The sequence below is a fragment of the Ornithorhynchus anatinus genome, chromosome 2 (genome assembly GCF_004115215.2).
Source record: "Ornithorhynchus anatinus isolate Pmale09 chromosome 2, mOrnAna1.pri.v4, whole genome shotgun sequence".
Classification (NCBI taxonomy): domain Eukaryota; kingdom Metazoa; phylum Chordata; class Mammalia; order Monotremata; family Ornithorhynchidae; genus Ornithorhynchus; species Ornithorhynchus anatinus.
The window spans coordinates 133,296,755-133,320,008 of record NC_041729.1 but is presented as its reverse complement, the minus strand read 5'-3'; the positions used below and the strand labels follow the sequence as shown (position 1 = coordinate 133,320,008).

Sequence of the window (23,254 nt, the reverse complement as noted above, 5' to 3'; positions counted from 1 at the left end):
ATTTGAAGATCTGATTCCTGTCCTTGTAGGGCTTACAGGATAGTAGAGGAGACAAAAAAAAGTATTTTAAAAGTAGGACACAGCGGTAGCATTTATAGATATGAATGTATATACAACACGTGGAGACAGGTGCAGGGGTGATACCAAAGAGTTTAGGCTATGCAGAGGTGGATGAGAGGGGATATAGGTTGGGTGGATGAGAGATTAATCAAGGAAGGCCTCCTGGAAGAGATTTGATTTACAGTGCTCTACAAGCAGTAAAAACTCAATAAATGCCTTTAGTTGCTTGAATGATTCACGAGGCTTTTGAAGATGGAAAGAATAGTAGTTTGTCAGATAGAAGGGAAGGGTATTCCAAGCAGTATGTGGAGGGTGGTCTGAAGAAGAACTCATCAGTGGTGGGAGAGATGAGAACAAGACACAAGAGAGAAAATTGGCTTCAAAGGATTGAAGCCTGTGAGCTGGGATGTGGTGGGAGATGAGTGAAGTTGAGTCGGAGGGAGAGAGCTGATTGAGCTTTGGTCAAAAATTTCGACTTGATATAGAGATGTATATCAATCAATCATATTTATTGAGTAATTATTGTGTGCAGAGCACTGTATTAAGCAGTTGGGAGAGAATAATATAACACACTTGGAAGACACTTTCCCTACCCAAGCAAGTTTACATTCTAGCTATTGGAGGTTTTGGAGGAATTGTAGAAAAGTGCGCAGAACAGTATTTTTAAAAATTGATCTGTGTAGAAGAGCATGGTATGGACTGTCTGAAAGGTTCCTGTACGATTAACGTCATTTTGAACAATGACCTGTTTATCTGCCAAAGTACTCAAAGATTACTGGATATATTGAGGCAGTATCTTGCCACCTCATCCGTCCAGGGAAGAGGGAGGTGGAATATTCCACTGTGTCTCACTGATTTCATCACATCAGAAAGCCAGGTTATCTTCCAATCTTATGAGGAGGCTGGGAGGTTAGTCTAGTGCCAATACAATAAATGGTTGTATCAATATGGGATATTTGGATGGAGAAGTGAAAATGTTTGGAGGGAGAAGCAAGAGGAATTGGCAACAGACTCTGCATATGGGGTAGAAAGAGAGAGAGAGGACTCGAGGATAATGCTAAGGTCAAAGGCTTGAGAGATGGGGAGGATTGTGGTGTTGTCAGGCTAGATGGTGGTGATAACAATAATGATAATCGTGGCATTTATTAAGCACTTACTATGTCCCAGGCACTGTACTGAGCGCTGGGGTGAATACAAGGAACTCAGGTTGGGCATAGTCCCTGTCCCACATGAGGCTCACAGACTAAATCCCCATTTTACAGATGAGGTAACTGAGGCCCAGAGAAGTGAAGTGACTTGTTCAAGGTCACAGAGCACACATGTGGCAAGGCTGGGATTAGAATCTATGAGGCAGCAAAATAAACAAAGTAAAGGTAATAATAATGTTGGTATTTGTTAAGCGCTTAATATGTGCAGAGCACTCTTCTAAGCACTGGGGGAGATACAGGGTCATCAGGTTGTCCCACGTGAGGCTCACAGTTAATCCCCATTTTACAGATGAGGTAACGGAGGCACAGAGAAGTTAAGTGACTTGCCCACAGACACACAGCTGACAAGTGGCAGAGCCGGGATTCGAACCCATGACCTCTGACTCCAAAGCCCAGGCTCTTTCCACTGAGCCAAGCTGCTTCTCATGAAGGTACAGGAATTAGGTTGGCATTAGAGGAGCAAAGTTCAGGCTGGGCTATAGTAGGAAATTAGGGAGGTAATGTAGGAGGGGGGCAAAGTGATTGAGTGGTTTAAAACTGATGGTAATTAGTTTCTGTTTGATGAGGAAGTGGATGGGCAACTACTGAAGGTTCTTGAGGAGTAGGGATATATGGACTGAACATTTTTGTAGAAAAATGATTACGGCAACAGAGTGAAGTATGGACTGGAGTGGAGAGAGACTGTGCACAGGGAGATCACCAAGAGGCTGATGCCATTAATGAAGAAGGGATAGGATAAGTGCTTGGACTAACATGGTAGCAGTTTGGATGGAGAAGAAAGGGTGGATTTCAGTGATGTTGTGAAGGTTGAACTGGATTATTGTGTCAGCCTTCTCTCTGATCTCCCTGTCTCTCCCCACTCCAGTCTATTCTTCATTCCATTGCCCGGATCAACTTCCTACCGAAATGCTCTGGGCATGTCATTCTCCTCCTTAAAAGCCTCCAGTGGTTGCCTATCAACCTCCACATGAAACAAAAACTCCTCACTCTTTGCTTCAAAGCTCTCCATCACCTTGCCCCCTCCTACCTCACCTCCCTTCTTTCTTTCTCCTGCCCACCCAGCACGCTCCGCTCCTCTGCCACTCACCTCATGGCTATCCTGCTGTTGACCTCTGGCCCACGCCTTACCGCTGTCCTGGAATCCCCTCCCTCCTGACATCCGCCAAACTAACTGTCTTTCCTTCCTTAAAGCCCTACTGAGAGCTCACCTCCTCCAAGAGGCCTTCCCAGACTGAGCTACCCCCTTTTCCCTCTGCTGCCCCTCCACCCTCTGCTCCCCCCCTTCCCCATTCACCTCCCCTCAGCTGAGTATCGTTTTCCTCTGCTCCTCCCCCCCTTTCCCTCCTCTCAGCACTGTGCTCATTTGTATATATTATTACGCTATTTGTTTTGTTAACGAGGTGCACATCCCCTTGATTCTATTTATCGTGATAATGTTGTCTTGTTTTTGTTTCATTCTGTTTTGCTCTGCCGTCTGTCTCCCCCGATTAGACTGTGAGCCCGTCATTGGGCAGGGATTGTCTCTATCTGTTGCCGAATTGTACATTCCAAGCACTTAGTAGAGTGCTCTGCACATAGGAAGCGCTCAGTAAATACTTTTGAATGAATGAATGACAGGATTTGGTGAAAGATCAAATATGTAGGTTGAATGAGAGCATGAGTTGAGGATAACACCAAAGTTTCAGACTTGTGAGACAGAGAAGCTGAGGTTGGATAATGTTTCCAGGAGTAGGGGGTGGTCAACAGTTTCAAAGCCAGCTGAGAGGTCGAGGAGGATTAGGTGGAGTAGAGGCTGTTGGATTTGACAAAAAGGAGATCATTGGTTACCTTCGAGAGGGCAGCTTCTGTGGAATAAAGGGTGCAGAAGGGGCTCAAGGAGAGAACTGAAGGAGAACTGGAGAAAGCGGGTGCAGACAGCCCGCTCAAAGAGTTTGGAGAGGAATGGTAAGAGAGAAATGGGATGATAACAGGAGGGAGCCTTGGAGACAAGGGAGGATTTTTTTAGAGTAGGAAAAACATGAGGATGTTTAAAAATAGTGGGGGAAAAGCCCTAGAACAAAAGTCGATCCTCTGACTCATAAATGAAAATTGCCCACCGGGAGCAATACATACTATTTACCTTTTGATCAACAACAAACATGATGGTGTTGGTTGGTGGTGTCCTATTTTAATTTCCTATCAAGCCATTCTGGATATTTTTTAATGCAGGGTGGTATTTGCATTTTAATGCAAAAAATCATTTGTGTTCTTTTAATTCAGCATGAAACAGGGTGCCATATTAACTGACTGTAAAATCCATGCAGACCACCTCTTTCTTAAAAAGCAATCTCCATAATATATGCATGTTTGTGTGAGCTCTATTTGATTTGCTCTGGGGATATTTATAAACAAGGAGGCCACAGGCAATTACCTTAAAAGTTTCCTCTTCAGCAACAGTCTCAGCGAGGGCGGTTGCTTGAGGTACTGCAGAATGGCACCTATTGGGTACATCTGCCATGTACTTAGTACAGTGTTCTGCCTACAGAAGGTGCTCAATAAATACAATTGATCAAATGTCAAATGAAGAGTTAAACAACCAGATCAGGATGCTTAAAGAAGCACAGCATGACATAGAAGATAGAGCACAGTCCAGGGGGTCAGATCCCGGCTCTGCCACTTGTCTGCTGTGTGACCTTGAGCAAGTCACTGTATTTCTTTGTGCCTCAGTTACCTTATCTATAAAATGGGGATTGAGACTGTGAGCCCCGCATGGGACAGAGGCTGTCTCCAACCTGATTTGCCTGTATCTACCCCAGCGCTTAGTACTGTGCCCGGCACATAGTAAGCACTTAACAAATACTATTTATTTTTTTTTTTGAGTGATCAGAGTCTCTCTGGGACCCCAGTTTTGCTTTACCCATATCTGTGGTTACTTTTCAGAAGGAACAATGTGAAAGTCCTATTTATATTTGCTTCTCTATCAATCATTTGAATTTATTGAGTGCTTATGGTGTGCAGAGCACTGTGCTAAGTGCTTGGGAGAGTACAACATACAATATAACAGACATTCCCTGCCCATAATGAGCTTACAGTCTAGACGGGGTAAGAAATTCTCATCTAATGTGGCCATTTGTTTCTTTGGCAATTTTGGTCCCGAAGACCTATCAACATTTCTAAATGCATTTCCTAAAATATGACTGATAGAATGATTTTCCACTGTCAAAGCACAACCCACAAGATGTACACTGATATATTAACAATAAGCACAGACGTACCTAGGCCTGCTAACTTGTAACACGTTGTCTGAAAAGCTGAGTGTTATAATTGAAATATATTCACTTTCTATTAAAGCAAATAAAAACATAACCCAAAATAACTCTGAAACAAGTCTACCTCTGCACCAAATATGATTCATGAATTTTTTTTAAAGCCTGCAAAGTAGTAATAAGAATAATAAGAATAATGGTATTTGTTAAGTGCTTACCTGTGTGCCAGGCACTGTACTAAGCGCTGGACTAACACCTGTTTAGCATTCACTCTCACACTGGCACAGAACCCACACTCATGACCTTGTGGAGTTTGACAGTTCACTGATCCCGTTTTTCTAGTTCTTGTCTTTCTGATTCTTGTCCTTAAGAGGTACAAATGGAAGAGTATGATTTTAATCTTTGAAGAATCACTTTAGTCTTCTTATACTTCCTTTATTAATTCTAATTTTATTTGCCAAAAAAATAACTGAGTAACTTAGTATCCAGCCACGAGAAAGAATGAGGCTTAAGAGTATGGACCTGGGAGACAGAGGACCTGGGTTCTAATCCCTGATCTGCCAACTGTCTGCTATGTGACCTTGGGTAAGCCTCTCAGGGTCGCACCTGGAGAGTTTCCAGTACTCCACCAGTCTCGACTATGGGAGGGAGAGTCAAGAAGAGGCTTACCCATTCCATTCCTAGCTTGGGTAGTGGCTAGCGAGCAGAAGACCATCTCCTACAAGTCAAAACTCACCCATGCTGCGGCACAGGAGAGAGTCGAGGGCAGAGACTCGAGTTCACTGCGTGGAAGGCGGCAGTGGTAAACCACTTCTGGATTTTTACCAAGAAAACTCTCTGGATCCACTACCAGAATGATTGCAGATGGAGGTGAGGCATTCTGGTAGAGATGTATCTAGGGTGTTGCTATGTGGACACAACTCAATAGCATAAGACAACAAGAACAAGATTTTGGGTAAGTCACATATTGTCTCCGGGCCTCAGATTCCTCAACTGTAAAATGGAGATTAAACTCCCTCGTACTTAGACTGTGATACCCACGTGAGAAAGAACTGGAACCTGACTAACACATATCTACCCCAGAGCTTAGAACAATGTTTGATACAAAGAGCTTAAAACATACCTTTGAAAAAAAGTCAACTTGGTAGTTTTGATGCAGTGTTTTGATATATAATTTGTATTTCTCCTGAGCACATCTGACAATTGTCACTGTAGCACTGCTTCATCATCATCATCATCATCAGGATCCTTTGATCGTCCACTGTTGACGGTGATTGAAAACATGCACTACAAGTCAAAGAGAGGTCTGTTTTCTCCAGGTTATTATGATCTAATGGCAACTATCAATCAATCAATCAATGAATCACTCTTCTACCAATCAATCAATGGTATTTTTTTGAGCACTTACTGTGTGCAGAGCACTGCAACAAGCACTTGGGACAATAGAATACAAAAGATTTAGTAGATATGTTCCCTGTCCATAGCAAGCTGGAAAGTGGCTGTTACATTTTATATCATCCTCTTCCAAGTGCTTAGTATGGTGCTCTGCACCCAGTAAGCGTTCAATAGATATGATTGACTGACCGTAGAGGGAGAGACCAACAGTGAAGTAAATTATAGGCATGTACGTAAGTGCCATGGTACTGAGCGTGGGGTGAATATCAAGTCTGTAAAGAGCAATGGCAACACAGAAGGGAGAGGGAGTAGAGGAAACAAGGGCTTAGTAAGGCAAGACCTCCTGGAAGAGAGGTGACAGTAGGGCTTTGAAGGTGCTCTGAGAGTGTTCTGTCAGAAGTGAAGTGTGCATGGGGGGCGGGGGGCGGACAGAGGTGATGAGGCAACTGAGAGACAGAGAAGTTCAGTGATTTGCCCAAAGTCACACAGCAGACAAGTGGCAGAGCCGGAATTAGGACCCATGTCCTCTGATTCCCAAGCCCGTGCTCTTGCCACTGGGCCACGCTGCTTATGGACAAGGCATGTGTCTACAAATTCTATTGTACTGCCCTTTCCCAAGCGCTTAGTGCAAAGCTCTGCATATGTTATCCCCTAATAAATACCATTGATTGATTGGTGCAGCCATGCTATTTTCTTCTTAATCCAACTGAAAGAGAATGGTATTGGCAATTTTGAACTGACACACTTATTCAGCAGTATTTAGTTTACAATCCCAAGTGACATGATATTTCAGCAAGAATCCATCAGTATTTACTGAGGGCCTTCTGTGTGCAGTGCACTGTACTAATCACTAAGAGAGTACAATACAACAGAGTAGGTAGACACGCTCCCCGTCCAAATAATAATGTTGGTACTTGTTAAGCGCTTACTATGTGCAGAGCACTGTTCTAAGCGCTGGGGGAGATACAGGGTCATCAGGTTGCCCCACGTGAGGGTCACAGTCTTAATCCCCATTTTACAGATGAGGGAACTGAGGCACAGAGAAGTCAAGTGACTTGCCCACAGTCACACAGCTGCCAAGTGGCAGAGCCGGGATTCGAACCCATGATCTCTGACTCCCAAGCCCGTGCTCTTTCCACTGAGCCACGCTGCTTAAAGAAGGTTACAATCTAGAGAGGTAGAAGGACATTAAAGTAAGTTATGTATATGTACCTAACTGAAGGTGGGGTGACTATAGAGTGCTTAAAGGCTCAGGATCTAAAGGCATAGGTAAAATGGAAGGGAGAGGTAATAGGGGAAATGAAGGCTTAATTAGGAAAGACTTTTTGGAGGAAATGTGATTTTAGTAGGGCTTTAATGGTGAGGAGTGAGGTGGTCTGTCATATATGGAGAGGGATTGCACTTTGATTTACATCCTTTATTCACTTCTCCCTCAGCCCCACAATTGATTTTTATGTCTGTCTCCCCCTCTAGCCCTTCTTGTGGGTTGCACCTAAAGAGTTTCTAGTACCCTACCAGTCTCGACTACAGGAGGGAGAGTCAAGCAGAAGCCTACTCATTCCACTCCTGGCTTGGGCTGTGGCTGGAGAGTGGAAGGCAATCTGTTACAAGTCAAAACTCACCTGTGCTGGGCAGCAGCCACATGGGAGAGAGTCAAGAAGGACACTACACAAGTTGACTGTGGGGAAGGAGGCAATGGTAAATCGCTTCTGTATTTTTACCAAGAAAACTCTCTGGATCCACTACCGGAACAATTTCAGGTGGAGGTGGGGCATTCTGGAAGAGATGTGTCCTTGGCATCCCTATGGGTTGGAGATGACTCGAAAGCATGTGACAAGACTAAAGAAGACTCCCACTCTTGACTGTAGAAGAAAATGTTTACTAACTCTATTATACTCTATTCTTCTAAGCACATAATACAGTGCACTGCACACAGTAAGCGTTCAAAAAACATAACTGCCTGATTGGGGAGGGATTTCCTTGCCAGAGGGAGGATGTGGGCAAGAGGTCGGCAGAGAGATTGAAGTAGAGTAAGTAAATTGGCATTCAAGGAGCAAAATATGGGTAGCTACTGGGTTGTAACAGGAAATCAACAAGGGAAGGTGGGCCGGGGCTAGCTGATTGAGTGCTTTAAAGGTGACTGTAGTGAAATCTTCCATGTTGTATGGCCTATCAGCTAATGGTATGATGGTAAAAGGTCTGTATGATTCTTTCAGGATTTTTCTTACTCTTCATCAGTATTTATTCAGATTGGAACATAAGCCCTAATGATGTTACCAAAATGCTTTTGTTACAGAGTGGGTTGGAGCGAGACATTCATTGAGTACAGTCTCCACTGGAACAGAGAAGTCTTAAACGACTACTAGTGCCTGAAGTTTGTCACTGGGAAGAAGTGAAATTGTGCTCCTGCTGTGGTCACTTTTCATCATCTCCCACTCTCCCTTCTGTGTCACCCTGACTTTCTCCCTTTGCTCTTCCCCCCTCTCCCAGGCCCAAAGCACTTATGTATATATGTCATTTTATTTTATTCTTTGTGATGTCTATTTGTATCGATGTCTGTCTCCCTCCCTTTAGACTGTGAGCTCACTGTGGGCAGGGATTGCCACTCTTTCTTATTGTATTGTGCTTTCCCAAGAGCTTAGTGCACTGCTTTGCACCCAGTAAGTGCTTCATAAATTCAACTGAATGAATGAATGTATGAGTGACATTACCCTACTCGGTCCATTCACATGCAAGTGTTGTTCTTTCTGGATGGCAGTTTTAATTGTTAAAGACAGCATCGTAACGTTTGCTAAAGCAAATCCTTTGGGTTTGATTTTAGGGCTCCCAGGGCTTTTATGTTTCTAAAAATGTTCCCTTTTAACTAATTTATTTGTTAGATGCATTGGCTTGTCAGTCAACATTTATTGAATATCCTTAAGGTGTGGGCCTTCTCAATATAATCTTTTATAATATGGACATGACCCCTGCCCTTATTCAATAATAAAAAAATCATAATTGTGGTATGTGTTAAGTGCTATGTGGCAAGAGCTACACTGAGCTCTGGTTTAGATACACGGCAAGCAGGCTGGACACCCCTGTTCCCCATAAAGCTCACATTCTAAGGGTGAGGGAGGATAAGCATTGAATCCCCATTTTACAGATGAAGATTCCTGGACCCTGGGAAGTGAAACGATTTGCCCAAGGCCAAACAACAGGCAGAGAGCAGAGACAAGATTGGAACTAAGGTTTTCTGACTACCAGGCCTCTGTTCTTTCCACTAGACAAAGTTGCTCCTTCTCCCGGCTACTGTCTACATCGCTGAGCTCCCTTCCCATTACCGTTTAAAAATGAATGTCATTAATACAATACCACTCTTGTCATTTCAACCTTACCCATCACTGAAAATACAGACACTACTAGTGATCGTTAAGACTGCATTACATTATTCCTGAGCACACGGGTAATTATAACTGGATTTTTGCATTATCTGTCCACATAGTTCTTCTCTTATCCTATCTCCTAGAGTATAGCATTTGTGTTTCACGACAATTCACCATTAGCAATGAGAAATGATAAATGAAGTACTTGGGCCCTAGAGAAACCAATTACTTTTTTAGATGCTACTTTCTTTTCAGAAATCCTATGTTAAAAATGATACCAGTGAAAGAGAGAATGGGGATGGTCACTTTTATCCTTCGGAATGAGTGATACGGACATATAAGTGAGATGAAAATAATAAATCCTTACCTGAAAAAGAAAATGTATTTTAATATTTAATTTCAATCAGTATTTTCTGTAGGAAAAAATGAGGTTAGCGTGAATTGGCATGGTAAAGGTGAATGTCTCAGGAAGGAAGTCCATATGGCAGGCTTTTGGGAATGAGGTAAACAATAGAAATAGAGAAAAAAAGATTTCAGGAAATGATTAGCTCTGCAAGAAAACATAAGACGGAGCAGAAACATTTTTGAAATAGAGGACAAAGATTACAAATTATCGTTGGAATTCTTATTACCCTGAAACAGAGCTATTTTCTGCTTTATCAATGAACGATAAAAGAACCCATATTTAAGGAATAGTATAGACAGAATCAATTTCCTTAATCACTGGAATTCTATACTAATGAGGTGGTGATTGTCCAGAAGGAAATGATTTAAAGATAGTAAAAAGTGAAAACTTGTTAGAAAAATGACTTCCATTGCTCTAAACAAACTTATGACTTCCGAAGAAAGCCTGATATTAAATTACATTCGCACATATTTCAACAGTATTTTATAACTGCGTGGTATTTACAATCTAATTAATGGTTGAAGAATGTGGGTGGAGATGATCTCGCGTTGGAGATGTTTCAAGGAGTGGGACTGCCTGTGGCTCGTCTTTGTCCTGCCTCAATTTCCTCACCTGTAAAATGGGAGTTAAGACTGAATCCTCATGTGAGGCATAACTGTGTCCAACCCGATTACCCTGTACCTACTCCAACCCTTAGAACAGTGCCTGGCACATAGTAAGCACTTAACAAATATCATTAAAAAATCCAGCTAAAAGAGCCAATCACTGCCCTCAAGGAGTTACAATCTATACAAAATACAAAAATCAGTGAAGGATTAAACAATATAGCCTCCTTTCAGTGTTTTTACTGTGACTCCTTTTTTCTACCTCACCTTCGTGGAAATCAATTAATTTAGAAATCAATGTGGGTTTAAAGTGTCAAACCTGCCATTTACAAGCAACGAGCATAATGTTTAAAGCCGAGTAGGCTGGTCTCCATCTTTCTTCCTGCCTCTATTACTGTGCCTTGCCTATACCACACTCAAACTTGATGCAAACTTTAATACTCTGCTAGGATTTATCCAGATTAACTTCTCCCTCATGGTCTTTCTTTAGCAATCTCCAAACATTGAACAAAGGGAACCAATTTTTCTTTCCATCAAGTGTAATGAACTTGTACTGATAAATGGCTTTCCCCACACAACATGTTTGGCACCAAAATAACAGTACAGTTCCGATTACATGAGGGAAGCAAAGTGTGTTATTCATCCCGAAGTATCTTTTCCTGGCTCCAAATTCATTTTCTGCAATTCTGAGCTAAAACGTGTATTCCCAGTTAATTGACCTGACTTCATGGACAAACCAACTTCTGGCAGGTCACCAATGAACACGACAGACAGAAAAGAATTTTGGAAGGCCTAATGGTTTTGGAAAAGTATTTGGAAAAATATGTTCCCTGGGCTTTTCTGAAATTCAATTTTCATTTTAAAAATTATATGTGCTGTTCTAAGATTCTAAGGAATGCTCAGAAAGCAGAAATTACTCATTAAGTAACCTGATTTCTAGCTCTTGGTTATAAAAGTAAGATAAATACATTTATACTTTCTTAGCATTAAAGCTAAATGAACACTTGATGATGGTGAATGAGGAGTCTGAGAAAAGCATCCAGATTTTCCTTCAGAGTCACTTTTGACTCTGTTCATGGATTGGATGATTGCCTGTCTGTCGTATACTTTTTTATCATCTAAAATAATTATAATGCACCGTATTGGGCATAGAGAAGTTAAGTATTTTATTTAAGATCAAACAACCGACAAGTGACTCCGAGAAGTAGAGTGGCCTAGTGGATACAGCCCTGGGAGTCAGAAGGACCTGGGTTCTAATTCCACTCTACTTCTTATCTGCTGTAACTTGGGACAAGTCACTTCACTACTCTGTGCCTCAGTTCCCTCATCTATAAAATGGAGATTAAGACTGTGAACTTCATGTAGGATGTGAACTGTGTCCAACCCGATTTGCTTGTATCCACTCTGGAGCTTAGTACAGAGCCTGGCACAAAGTAAGCACTTAACAAATACTATCATTATTATTACTATTATTATTATTAATAATCAAACAATAGTACTGAATGATAACCGTGAGCAGGACACCGTACTAAACACTTGGAAGAGTGCAATAACAATGAAGTTGGTAGAAACACTGCCTGCCCACAAAGAGCTTAAAGGAGGAGACAAACATTACAATAACTCTGGCTGTGTTTAACAGAGCTGTGGGGCTGAGGGTGGAGTGAATATTGACTGATTAAAGGGTTCAGATCCAAGTGAAAGGGTGACACAGACAGGAGAGGGAGTAGGGGAAATGAGGGCTTAGTCGGGGCAGATCATTTGGAAAAGATATGATTGCAATAAGGCTTTGAAGGTGTAGAGAGTGATGTTTGACATATATAATAATAATAATGATACTGGTATTTGTTAAGTATTTAGTATGTGCTAAGCACTTTCTATGTGCTGGGGTAGATACAAGGTAATGGGGTTGTCCCATGTGAGGCTCACATACTTCATCCCCCTTTTACAGATGAGAGAACTGAGGCACAGAGAAGTGAAGTGACTTGCCCAAAGTCACACAGCCGATAAGAGGCAGAGCCAGAATTAGAACCCACGACCTCTGACTCCCAAGCCCAGGCTCTTTCCACTAAGCCACGCTGCTTCTCTTAAGGTGAGCAGAGTTTCAGGCCAAAGGGAAGACGTGGGTGAGAGGTGGGCGAGGAGATAGACAAGCTCCAGATACAGTGAGATACATATAGTGAGTAGGTTGATGTTGGAGGAGAGAAACATGTGGGCTGGGTTGTCGTAGTAATTCAGTGAGGCAATCAATCGATTCCTGAGAGCTGCCTATCTAGCCATCTATTATGGCTCATCATTCTCTTGCTCTTGCCTAAAGAAGCGGCGTGGCTCAGTGGAAAAAGCACGGGCTTAGGAGTCAGAGGTCATGGGTTCGAATCCTGGCTCTGCCACCTGTCAGCTGTGTGACTTCGGGCAAGTCACTTAACTTCTCAGTGCCTCAGTTGCCTCATCTGTAACATGGGGATTAAGACTGTGAGCCTCATGTGTGACAATCTGATTACCCTGTATCTACCCCAGTGCTTAGAACCGTGCTCTGCACATAGTAAGGCTTAACAAATATCAACACTATTATTATTATTATTATTGTGCTGTCGAGTCATTTCCTACCCATAACACTCCATAGACCCATCTCTCCCAGAACACCCCACCTCCACCTGCGATGGTTCTGGTAGTGTATCCCATCGAGTTTTCTTGGTAAAAATATGGCAGTGGTTCACTATTGCCTTCTTCTGTTCAGTAAACCTGAGTCTCTGCTGTTCTCGTCTGTCCGTCTCCCCCAATTAGACTGTAAGCCCGTCAAACGGCAGGGACTGTCTCTATCTGTTGCCGACTTGTTCATCCCAAGCGCTTAGTACAGTGCTCTGCACATAGTAAGCGCTCAATAAATACTATTGAATGAATGACTCTCTCCCCAGTACTGCTGCCCAACGCAGGTGAGTTTTGACTTGTAGCAGAATGCCTTCCACTTGCTAGCCACTGGTCAAACTAGGAATGGAATGGGTAGGCCTCTGCTTGACTCTCCCTCCAGTAGCCGAGACTGGTAGAGTACCGGAAACTCTCCAGGTGCGACCCTGAGAGGGGTGGCTCATCATTTGGTACATCCAAATACAAGTATGTAGAGGAGCAACGTGGCCTAGTAGACAGAGCATGGGACTGGGTGTCAGAAGGAGCTGGAGAGCTTACTCTGTGCCAAACACTGCACTAAGCCTTGGTAGGTAGACTTGTTAACTGCCAACAGCGAGCTTACAGTCTAAAGGAAGGAGGGGAAATGGAATTTTTTATGGTATTTGTTAAGGACTCACTCTGTGCCAGGCCCTGTACTAAGCACTGTGGTACCTAAAAGCTAATCAGGTTGGACACCATTAGTGTCCCACTTGGGGCTCACAGTCTTAATCTCCATTTGCAGATGAAGTATCTGAGCAGCTGCACAGGATAAATCCATCTCATTCCCTTTCTCCTATTTCATAAATGAAAACTTAGATGCACACACATTATCATTCTTCCAGACCACCTCAGTGTTAAGCCAAGCACTAATCACATCCCAGCTTCCTCCCCAGTGACCTCCCCGCCTTCTGTCTCTCTCCACTCCAGTCCATTCTTCACTCTACTGGCTGGGTGATTTTGCTAAAATATTTATTCACTTCATTTTTTCCCACTCCTCCAGAACCTCCAATAGTTACCCATCCACCTCCACATCAAAAATTCCTTACCATAAGTTGTAAAGTACTCAATCGGTTCATCTCCTCTTACTTTCCCTTGCACACTTTTGCTCCTCTAATGCCAAGCTACTCACTGTACCTCAATCACATCTAACGCGCCACCAACCCCTTGCCCAGATGTTCCTTCTTACTCAGAACTCCCTACCTCTTTGTAGCCATCACCCTCCCCACCTTCAAAACTTTACAAAAATCACATCTCCTCCAAGAGGTCTTTTCCAATTAAGTCCTCATTTTCTATTCTCCCTCTCGCTTTTGTGTCACCAATGCCACTTTAGCTCGAGATATTTGCCCCACCCCCTCTCAGGGTCACATCTGGAGAGTTTCCAGTACTCTACCAGTCTTGGCTATGGGAAAGGGAGTCAAGCAGAGGCCTGTCCATTCTATTCCTAGCTTGGCCAGTGGCTAGCAAGTGGAAGGCAATCTGCTACAAGTCAAAGGTCACCCATGATGGGCAACAGCGGCATGGGAGAGAGTCGAGGGCAGACACTCAAGTTGACTGGGCAGAAGGTGGGCAATGGTAAACCACTTCGGTATTTTTACTAAGAAAACTCTATGGATACACTAGTAGAATGATTGCAGATGGAGAGAGGGGTATTCTGGGAGAGATGTGTCTGTGGTGTCGCTAAGGGTCGGGAAATGACTCATTCATTCAATCGTATTTATTGAGTGCTTACTGTGTGCTGAGTACTGTACTAAGCACTTGGAAAGCACAATTGGGCAACAAATAGTGACAATCCCTACCCAACAATGGGCTCACAGTCTAGAAAAGGGGAGACAGACAACAAAACAAAACAAGTAATCGGGCATAAATAGCATCAATGTAGAAAAAGAGAATTATAGATATATACAAATCATTAATAAAATAAATAGATTAATAAATATGAACATTTATACATAAGTGCTGTGGGGCAGGGAGATGGGTAGAACAGAGGGAGGGAGTCGGGGCGATGGGGAGGGGAAGAGGAGCAGAGGAAAAGTGGGCTTAGTCTCCACGGCATAAGACAAGATTCGCCCCACAGCACTTATGCACATAATGGTTTTTTTAAATGTCCACCTCCCCATCTAAACTCTAAACTCCCTGTGGCCAGGGAACACGTCTGCCAAGTTTGTGGTATCGCTCTGCATCCAATAAGCGCTCAGTGATTTAACTGTCATTCAGATTGAAAAACAGGCACTGGAGCAGAGAAGAGAAAGGGTGACTCAGGACAAGATGTTCTGGCATTAGAAGATTAGATTAAGATGTAACTGATTTATCAATGAAACCATAGCTATTTCCTCCCAAGGTCATAAAAAACTTGAATTTTTTTCTGCTACATTCCCTTATGTAGGTTTATCAGGATGGCTGATATGATTATCTCTGGTTTGACTCAAGCTGATTCTGGAGACATGCATAATAGCCTATGCACCTCGAAGCACTACAAACAAACTCACCCAGTTTCTCCCCTCACTCCCCGAGCTTTAGCTTATTCCCCAACTACCTGCTCATCCTTCCCTGGTGCATGTCAGACTGTGAGCCCTTTGTGGGCAGGGATTGTCTCTATTTGTTGCTTAATTGTACTTTCAAGTGCTTAGTACAGTGCTCTGCACACTGTAAGCATTTAATAAATACGATTTAACGAATGAATGTCAGAAGATGTTCTTTCTCCTCCAATTTTGACCCCATTCCTTCTCCCCTTATAAAAATGTTTGTGCCCTCTCTTTTTCCCTCCATGACCGCCATCATCAACCAATCACCCTGATGGCTCCATCCCCTCTGCGTTAACACGTCCACATATCCCAAACCTCAAAACCAAACAAAATAAACCTCCCTTGATCCCGTAGCACCATCCAGCTGTGGCTCCGTCTCCCACCTACCATTCCCGTCCAAACATCTACTTCCTCCACTTCTGTCCTAACAAATCCCTTCTAAAATCCAGTTTTGCCCCTGCTTCTGTACTGAAACTGCACTCTCAATTGTCCCAAATTTTACCCAACCATCCAATCAATCATTCTATGATATCTTCTGAGCACTTACTGAATGCAGAGCACTTTATTAAGTATCCGATGCAATGCTCTTCCCTTCTGCTTCTTCACGATTACTGTTTTCCACTTTTGCTTGAAAGTAAGCCCTTTCTGACATCAGCATCACTGTAGTCAGTTCACTGTCCACAGGTAATCAGGTTATTGTCTCACTCTGGTTTATAACATATTATTTTACCCTAAGCAAATCCCAGTAATAACAAGATTTATTATTATTGTTTTTACTCTTGTATTTAAGCCTTGTTCTAAAGACCGTGACAGAGACAAGACAATCAATCGGACACATTCCTCGTTCCACAAGGACTCAAAGTCTAAGGGTATAAGAGAACAAGTATTCAATTTCCATATTACAGTTGAGATCATCCAGGCACAGAGAAGTTAAGTGATTTGTCCAAGGTCACACAGCAGGCAAGGGGCAGAGTTAGGATGAGAACTCAGGCTCTTCTACACTGCAAAATTCCCAAATCTTGTGCTACAACTGTTCAATAATGATAATAAGAAGAATAATTAAGCATTTACTCAGAGTCAAGCCCTGTTCTAAGCTTTGGGGTTGATACAGGCTAATCAGATTGGATACAGTCCCTAACCCACATGGGGCTCACAGTCTGGAAATCATAGGACCTGGTTCTAATCCCCGCTCCACCACTTGTCTACCGTGTGATCATGGGCAAGTCATTTAATTTCCCTCTGCCTCAGTTTCTTCACCTGTATAATGGGGGGTTAAATACCTGTTCTCCCTCCTCCTTGGATTATGAGCCGCATGTGGGACAGGGACTATATTCAGTGATTGTATTTCACTGGTCTTAGCACAATACGCAATGCATAGTACACGGAGCAAACCTTTAAAAAATATCATTATTATCATTTGTATAGTAATAATAGCAGTAGAAGTATAATTCTAATAGTTACCCCCTCTCCCTTACCCTTAGCTTACCTCACCACCTTAAAAACCCTTTCTTGGTTAATTCTCTCAGCTCTCCGATACATTTCCTCCTTTAATGTCACTTTACCACTTTTGCATCACTGCTAACAATAGCATAATAACAATAATCAAGATTTTCTGAAGGGCTGACTATGATGCAGGAGCCGTACTAAGCACTGGAGTCGATGCGAGCAGATCGGGTTGGACACGGTCCCTGTCCCATGTGGGGCTCACAGTCTCAATTCCCATTTTACAGAAGCAGGAAATGAGGCCAAGAGAAGTGAAGTGACTTGACCAAGGTCACACAGCAGACAAGTGGCTGAGCCAAGATTAAAATCCATGACCTTCTGACTCCCAGGCCTGTGCTCTCTCCACTATGCCATGTTGTTTTTCATTAGTATTTCTACCCCATCATTTCTACCCTATATGCATTTATACATGTATTTATCCTCTATTCATTCCTTCTACCTGTAATCTATTTTAATGTCTGTTTTCCCTGCCATACTATAAAATCCAGAAATGCAGGGATTATGTCTATCACCTTTATTGTTTTTTTCAAGCATTTAGTACAGCTCTCTGAACGGAGTAAGCACTCCATTCATTCAATCATATTTATTGAGCACTTATTATGTGCAGAGCACTGTGCAATTCAGCAATAAAGAGATAACCCCTGCCTGCACTGGGCTTCAATAAATACTATCGCTTGATTGATCTTCCTTTAATTTAAGGGAAAATAGTCCGTCTAGATCCAGTCAGAGACAGAAAGAGCTCTGAAGTCTTCATTTTTTAATCTCCATTTTCTAAAACAGTTGAATGGCTGCAATGGGAATGTCAAATGGCGTATTAGAGGAGCAGCATGGCGTAGTGGGTAGAGCACGGGCCTGGGAGTCAGAAGGTCATGGGTTCTAATCCCAGCTTCACCACTTGTCTGCTGTGTGATCCTGGGCCAGTCACTTCACTTTTCTGTGCCTCAGTTCCCTCAACTGTAAAATGGGCATTGAGACTGTGAGCCCCACGTGGGATAGGGACTGTGTCCAACCTGATTTGCTTGTGTCCACCTCAGCACTTAGTACAGTGCCTAGCACATAGTTAGCACTTAACAAATACCACAATTATTATTATTATTGTTATGTGCTATGGGTAGGCAGCAGGGCCAGCGAATAGATTTGGAGTCAGGAAACCCTGGTTCTAATCCCATCCATGACACTCCTTTCTTTGTGACTTTAGACAGATCACCTAATCTCTCTGCGCCTCCGTTTCATCATCTGTAAAGTGAGGATAAAATACCTGATCTCTCTACCTCAGCCTATGAGTTTCTTGAGGTACATGGCACTCAGTACAGTGTTCTGCACACAGTAAGTGCTCAATAAATATAATTGATGAATGTAGTATGTGGACCGTGTCTTATTTAATGTCTCATATTTTTAATGGTGCTTGTAAAGCGTCATATTCATTCATTCATTCATTCAAGTCATTCATTCAATTGCATTTATTGAGTGTTTACTATGTGCAGAGCACTGTACTAAGCACTTGGGACAGTACAATGCAACAATAAACAGACACATTTCCTGCCCACAACCAGCTCACAATAGAGAGAAAGGGGAGACGAACATTAATATGAAAAAAATGAATTACAGAGATGAACATAAAAGCTGTGGGATGGTTTGGGGGAAGAACAGAGGGAACAAGCCAGGGCAATAAAGAAGGGGGTGGGAGAAGAGGAAAGGTGGGGGCTTAGTCAGGGAAGGCCTCCTGGAGGAGATGTGCCTCCAATAAGGCTTTGAAGAGGGGGAGAGTAATTGTCTGTAAGACATGAGGAGGGCGGGTGTTCCAGGCCGGAGGTAGGACGTGGGCGAGAGGTTGGCGGTAAGACAGGTGAGATCGAGGTATATGGGAAAGTTAGCATTAGAGGAACCAAGTTTGTGGGTTGGGTCGTAGAAGGAGAGTAGTGAGGTGAGGCAGGAGGGGACAAGGAGATGGAGTGCCAATAGTGAGGAGTTTTGTTTGATTTGGAGGTAGATGGACAACCACTGGAGTTTTTTGAACAGTGGGGTGACATGTTCTGAACGTTTTTGTAGACAAATGATCCAGGCAGCAAACAGAAGTATGGAATGGAGTGGGGAGAGGCAGGAGACTGGGAGGTCAGCAAGGAGGCTGATGCAGTAATCCTGGCGGGATAGGATGAGTGATTGTATTAATGTGGTCGCAGTTTGGATGAAGAAGAAAGGGCAGATTTTAGTGAAGATTCGAAGGTGGGACCGACAGGATTCTGTGACAGATTGAATATGCGGGTTGAATGAGAAGGAGTCAGGGATAATGCCAAGGTTATAGGCTTGTGAGACATGAAAGATGGTGGTGCCATCTACAGTGATGGGAAAGTCAAGGAGAGGACAGGGTTTGGGTGGGAAGTTAAGGAGTTTTTTTGGACATGTTAAGCTTGAGGTGATGGGAAGATATCCAGGTAGAGATGTCTTGAAGGAAAGAGGAAATGTGAGACTGCAGAGAGGGAAGAGAGATCAAGGCTGGAGATGAAGATTTGGGTGCCATCCGCAAAGAGGTGGTAGTGGAAGCAAATGAGTTCTCCAAAGGAGGGAGTGTAGATGGAGAATAGAAGGTGACCCAGAACTGAACTTTGACGGACCCTCTGGGAGGCAGAGGAGGAGCCAATGTAGGAGACTGAGAATGAACAGCCAGATAGGTAAAAGGAGAACCAGGAGAGAACAGAGTCAGTGAAGCAAAGGTTAAATAATGTTTCCAGGAGTAGGGCATGGTCCACAGTGTTGAAGGCAGCTGAGAGGTTGAGGGGATTAGGATGGAGTAGAGGCTTTTGGATTTGGAGAGAAGATCACTGGTGACCTTTGAGAAGGTAGTTTCTGTGGAGTGAAGGAGATGGAAACCAGATTGGAGGGGGTCAAAGAGAGAATTGGAAGAGAGGAATTTGAGATAGCTCCAGGAGATTGGAGAGGAATGGTAGGAGAGAGATGGGGAGATAATTGGAAAGAGCTATGAGGTCAAGGGTGTTTTATTTAGGTTAGGAGAGACGTGGACATGTTTGAAAGCAGTGTGGAAGAAGCCACTGGAGAGCAAACAGTTGAAGATGGCTTTAAGGGAGGGAAGAGGGGAGGGGGCAAGAGTTTTGACACTGAGAAGGAAAGGGATCCGATGCCCAGGTGGAAGGGGGTGGCTTTAGACTGGTGGCATGAGATCTCCTCTAGAGAGAGATACTGCTGGGAAGGGTGGGAGTGTTGAAGTAGGGGCCAGAAGAGGGAGGGACTGAGGAGAGGCAGGGGCGATTTTAGGGAGCTCACACCTGATAATGTCAATTTTCTCAATAAAGCAGGTGGCCAGGTCAATGGAGGCAAGGGCTGGGGGAGGCAGGTGGTAGGGGGCCCGAGGAGGGAGTTAAATGTCTGGAACAGCTGACGAAGGTGATGGGCATGGGTGTCAATAAAGGTGGAGAAGTATTTTTTCCTGATAGAGGAGAGGACAGTTTAATCATTCAAGGATAAGCTTGAGTGGATGAAGTTGGCCTGATATTTTATTTTCTACTAACAGCGCTCTGTGGCTTATGCACAAGAGTAAAAGAGGCAGACTTGGGAGGTGATCCAGAGCTGTGGGTAAGTGGTATGAGATCAACGAAGAGAGAGGGGAGCGAGTGAGTGCCAGGCACTGCACTTGTGCTGGGATAGATACATTCTAATCAAGTTAATAATAATAATGATAATGTTGGTATTTGTTAAGCGCTTACTATGTGCCAAGCACTGTTCTAAGCACTGGGGTAGACACAGGGGAATCAGGTTGTCCCACGTGGGGCTCACAGTCTTAATCCCCATTTTACAGATGAGAGAACTGAGGCACAGAGAAGTTAAGTGACTTGCCCACAGTTACACAGCTGACAAGTGGCAGAGCTGGGATTCGAACTCATGAGCCCTGACTCCAAAGCCCGTGCTCTTTCCATTGAGCCACGCACAGTCCATGCTCCACATGTGGTTAACTGTCTTAAACACTACTTTACAAATGAGGTAACTGGAGCACAGAGAAGTTAAGTGATTTGGCCAAGGTCACACAGCAGACAAGTGGCAGAGCTACGACTGGAACCCAAGTCCTTCTGACTCCCAGGCCCATGCTCCATCACTAAGCAGCGTGGGAAGCAGTGTGGCTCACTGGAAAGAGCAAGGGTTTTGGAGTCAGAGGTCATGGGTTCGAATCCCAGCTCTACCACTTGTCAGCTGTGTGACTTTGGGCAAGTCACTTAACTTCTCGGTGCCTCAGTTACCTCATCTGTAAAATGGGGATTAAGACTGTGAGCCCCACGTGGGACAACCTGATTCCCCTGTGTCTACCCAAGCGCTTAGAACAGTGCTCGGCACATAGTAAGCGCTTAACAAATACCAACATTATTATTATTATTATTACTAGGCAATGCGGCTTCTGCATCTCATATATACCCCAGTGCTTACAACATGTGAATGCTTAGTAAAACCATAATAATAAATACTCTAATGATGTTGGCCAGAGACTACTGAGCCCAAAAGGAGCCTTCCTCAAGATACAGGGATCCTGGCCAAAGACTTCTTCATTCAGCTGCAGACTGAAACAATTTTCCACTGATTATTTTCAGGAGGTTGGTCTAAAAAATGATTATGGTATTTACTAAGCTCTTATAGTTTCTCTTTCACATAGGACTACCAATCTAAAAGGTAGGGAAAGCGAGAGTCTTATTCCAATTTTACATTCTAGGAAACAATTCTATCCCATCTGAATTTCCTTTTGTCTTTTTAGGATGACAAAGCGAAGCATCATACTGCATTTTGATGATTACCAGAGTTCAAATGAACTCCTGGGTCTGCTCTTCTGCGGTTTCCAGAAGAAGGCTCAAGAGACAGAAAACAGAGCTTCCTTTGTCCTGACAGAGGAAGAACAGCTTCGTGACACTGGTCAATCGGATATGGCCAGCACTCAATAGGAAGATTTGCCCACCAGGCAAATTTAGCCTGACATAACCTATCAGAGGAGGGTCATTACAGGCCTGAGGGACTAATCAGAGGAAAAGGGCATGGTAAGCAGTCATCACGCCAATTTTTCCATCAATCAGATAACGGCACTACTCAGTAGGTGGATTTTCCCTCCAATCATATTTGCCCACTAATAATAATAATGTTGGTATTTGTTAAGCGCCGAGCTTAACAATGTGCCGAGCACTGTTCTAAGCGCTGGGGTAGACAGAGGGGAATCAGGTTGTCCCATGTGGGGCTCACAGTCTTAATCCCCATTTTACAGATGAGGGAACTGAGGCACCGAGAAGTTAAGTGACTTGCCCACAGTCACACAGCCGACAAGTGGCAGAGCTGGGATTCGAACTCATGAGCCCTGACTCCAAAGCCCGTGCTCTTTCCACTGAGCCACGCTGCTTCTCTATCCTATCCTGCCTTGGGGAGCCATTCAGTGAAGGGGGTAGGAAGGACAGTTTATAAAGCAATGTTTTAATTCAAGGAGTCCAAATAATGAATGTTTCCCAGAAGCCTTTCAAATATAATGGAAGTCATAGATTAGTAAACCTTGCGTCAGTTATGTTCTCTGGCACACAGTGGGTCACAACAATTTACTGTAAAAAGCTACTCTCATTCAATCGTATTTATTGAGTGCTTACTATGTACAGAGCACATTACTAAGTGCTTAACTTGTCTATACTCTGTCCCTACCAGGCCTTGTACAACTTTGATAGCTGTTAAAGTGAAACTCCTTGTAACAACTGGCAAATCCTATGGCTGGCTTTTAAGATGGAAAGGCCCTGAGCAATTCATGTCACTTGTCTTCAAGAAACAAATCAGCCAAGTACAAAGATTGAGCATAGTACAAGAGAAGCAAGAGAAGAGGGTGAATGCTACTCTGTGGCTTAGTGGAAAGAGCCCGGGCTTGGGAGTCAGAGGTCATGGGTTCTAATCCTGGCTCCGCCACTTATCAGCTGTGTGACCTTGGAAAAGTCACTTCACTTCTCTGTACCTCAGTTACCTCATCTGTAAAATGGGGTTTAAGACTGTGAGCCCCATGTGGGACAACCTGATCACGTTATATCAACCCCAACGCTTAGAACAGTGCTTTGCTCATAGTAAGTGCTTAACAAATACCATAATTACTACTATAAGTGCTCAGTACAGTGGTCTGCACGCAGTAAGCGCTCAATTAATATGATTGAATGAATGAATGAATAAAAAGATCATTATTATATCAGCTGGGAAGCACCTGACCATTAACACACGCATGAGGAGTCATTCAGATATTTTCTAAAATTCTTTAAAGCAATCAATCAATCAGT

At 43.4% G+C, this 23,254-nt stretch overlaps 3 non-coding genes across 3 annotated transcripts; 2 read left to right on the top strand and 1 right to left on the bottom strand.

Moving 5' to 3' along the window:
• Positions 1–5,101: 5,101 nt before the first annotated feature.
• LOC114809327 lies at positions 5,102–5,239 on the top strand. Its single transcript, XR_003757114.1, has one exon. It is a non-coding gene; the product is annotated as a small nucleolar RNA SNORA7 (small nucleolar RNA).
• Positions 5,240–13,221: 7,982 nt separating this feature from the next.
• LOC114809512 lies at positions 13,222–13,359 on the bottom strand. The gene has a single exon (XR_003757291.1). It is a non-coding gene; the product is annotated as a small nucleolar RNA SNORA7 (small nucleolar RNA).
• Positions 13,360–14,291: 932 nt separating this feature from the next.
• LOC114809852 lies at positions 14,292–14,429 on the top strand. Its single transcript, XR_003757625.1, has one exon. It is a non-coding gene; the product is annotated as a small nucleolar RNA SNORA7 (small nucleolar RNA).
• Positions 14,430–23,254: the final 8,825 nt, after the last annotated feature.